We start from the raw sequence: 2,669 nt of genomic DNA, 5'->3' as shown, positions 1-2,669 counted from the left end.
CTCTTGTGCGGGTGGCACATGAGATGCACCATTTTGAGCGTGGCCGTTGCCAGTACCGCCTGACTGGCTCCCGTAGGATTTTCGAGCGTGGCCGTTTTCGTGTGGGTGACACGTAAAAGCACCCACTACACTCTCTGAGTGGTTGGCGTTAGGAAGGGCATCCAGCTGTAGAAACTCTGCCAAATTAGATTGGAGCCTGGTGTTGCCATCCGGTTTCACCAGTCCTCAGTCAAATCGTCCAACCCATGCTAGCATGGAAAGCGGACGTTAAACGATGATGATGATGATGATGACGATGATATATATATATATATACAGATAAATACATGAATCATCATCTTTTCAAGTTGAGATATATACACATATCTATATAAATATATATACATACAGGGTGTGGTGAATGAACTGTTGTCTAAATTTCGCAAAAATGAAAATGACACTGACATCTCACTTCAACAGATATATTTACCAAAATTACACAAAACTATTTTGAAATACTGAAAAGTAAATTTTTTAATAAAATTGCCATTGGCTTCAACCATGGCCTCCAGATGACTTTGGAATCTCCTGGACAGCTCCTTGTATAAGTTAGTCAATGCTGTCACAATTGTTGCCTTCAGTTCATCTTTGGCATTACAAGGAGTTTCGTTGGTCTCTCGCTCAACTGTGCCCCACACATAATAATCAAGAGGGTTGAGTCTAGGGAGTTACGTGGCCAGATGTTAGGAGTGACGTGGTCACAGAAATTGTCTGACAGCCATATATCTTTTATGCATGTATCTTTTACTTACTTCAGTCATTGGACTGCAGCCATGCAACGGATTTAGTTAAACAAACTGATTCCAGTGTTTTTTTTTTGTTTTGTTTCTTGTAAGTCTGTTACTTATTATATTAGCCTTGTTTAGCTGAATCACTAAATTACAGATAATAAACAAACCAACATTGATTGTCAAGTGGTGGAGCGAAACAAACACAAACACAGATGCTCACATATATATAGAAACACACCCATAGACAAATACACACATGCACACACACACACACACATGATGGGCTTCTTTCAGTTTCTATCTACAAAAGCTACTCAGAAACCTGCTTCTAATACTCAACATTTAAATTGGACATATCCATAGTCAGTAGAAAATAGTCAAATAGACATTTGTGAGCTTATGAAACACCTAGTAACGTATAGAAATATAAATGATAGCAACAGAATGTGATCACAAGAAATATTGACAAAATATTTCTATCAAAACTTTATTGAAATGTCAGCGCAGATATTGTTTTATGAAACAGAGACAGAGAACAAGGAAGGAAGGCACAATGTAAATATCAGCTGCTCATTGAATGTGCATATATCACTCAGTGACAAAAACGAGTAGATGATATGATACTGTATATTGTATATTGTGTCTCATACATATATACACATGCATATATGCATACACATATATATATTTGCATGGATGTTAAAGGATGATGATGATGATGATGATGATGATGATGATGATATATCTATATATATGAATATATGTGTACGTATTTATGTATGTGTATGCACACACACACACACACACACACACACACACACATATATATATATATATATATATATATATATAGATAGATAGATAGATAGATAGATAGATGGATAGATATGTATAGATAAATAAATAAATAAATGGAGTTAAGCGCATGTGTTATTCAATTCTTTGTACTTCCAACATATGTTTCGAAGAAAACATTGTATTATTCCAGAAAGAATAAAATGATGTAAAACAATGCAATCTTCACATCAAGGAAAAGGAGAAACCAAACACATCAACAAGACATTTTAACAGAATGTGATGACTGCATATATGATGAAGAAAACGTTGGCAAGTCATTTTTTAAAAAATACTGTTAATAGATATAATTTCTAAGGCAATTTATAGAAAGAGGAGGAGAAAGAGAGAAATTAGCAGAAAACTGATAGTGAAGAAATATAGAGCGATGGGTGAATAGGTGTAAAGCTTAAAGGTGTGGAAATAGATATATTTAGTGGATATGAAATGCAAAAAAACAGTTAAAGTTTGAATTCTACCAATATATAGAACTTGTTCTTTAACTGTTTTTTTGCATTTCATATTCACTAAATATATATATTTCCATGCCTTTAAGCTTTATATCTATTCACCCATTGCTCTATATTTCTTCACTATTAGTTTTCTGTTAATTTCTTTCTTTCTCCTCCTTCTCTTTCTATAAATTGCCTTTGATGTTATATCTATTAATGGTTCTTTTAAAAATAACTTGCCAGCATTCTCTTCATCATATATGCAGTCATCACATTGTTAAAATGTCTTGTTGATGTGTTTGGTTTCTTTTTTTTTCTTCCCTGATGAGAAGATTGCATTGTTTTACATCATTTTATTCCTTCTGGAATGATACAAATGTTTTCTTCGAAACATATGTTGGAAGTATAAAGAATTGAATAACAGCCAGGCTTAACTCCATTTATTTATCTATGTTATACAAAAACATTTCACTCAACCCTGGAATTTCTACCTTTATAAGTAGGCTATCACATCCTTGGTACTTATGTGAATTTTTGCTACCCTGGCAACTATTTATTTATTTCTCTGTGTTGTTTGTACACATCGAAAAATTACACAAACACATTTATATAT

Source organism: Octopus bimaculoides, chromosome 2 (genome assembly GCF_001194135.2).
Source record: "Octopus bimaculoides isolate UCB-OBI-ISO-001 chromosome 2, ASM119413v2, whole genome shotgun sequence".
In the NCBI taxonomy this organism is placed as follows: domain Eukaryota; kingdom Metazoa; phylum Mollusca; class Cephalopoda; order Octopoda; family Octopodidae; genus Octopus; species Octopus bimaculoides.
This window is presented reverse-complemented; position numbering follows the sequence as displayed.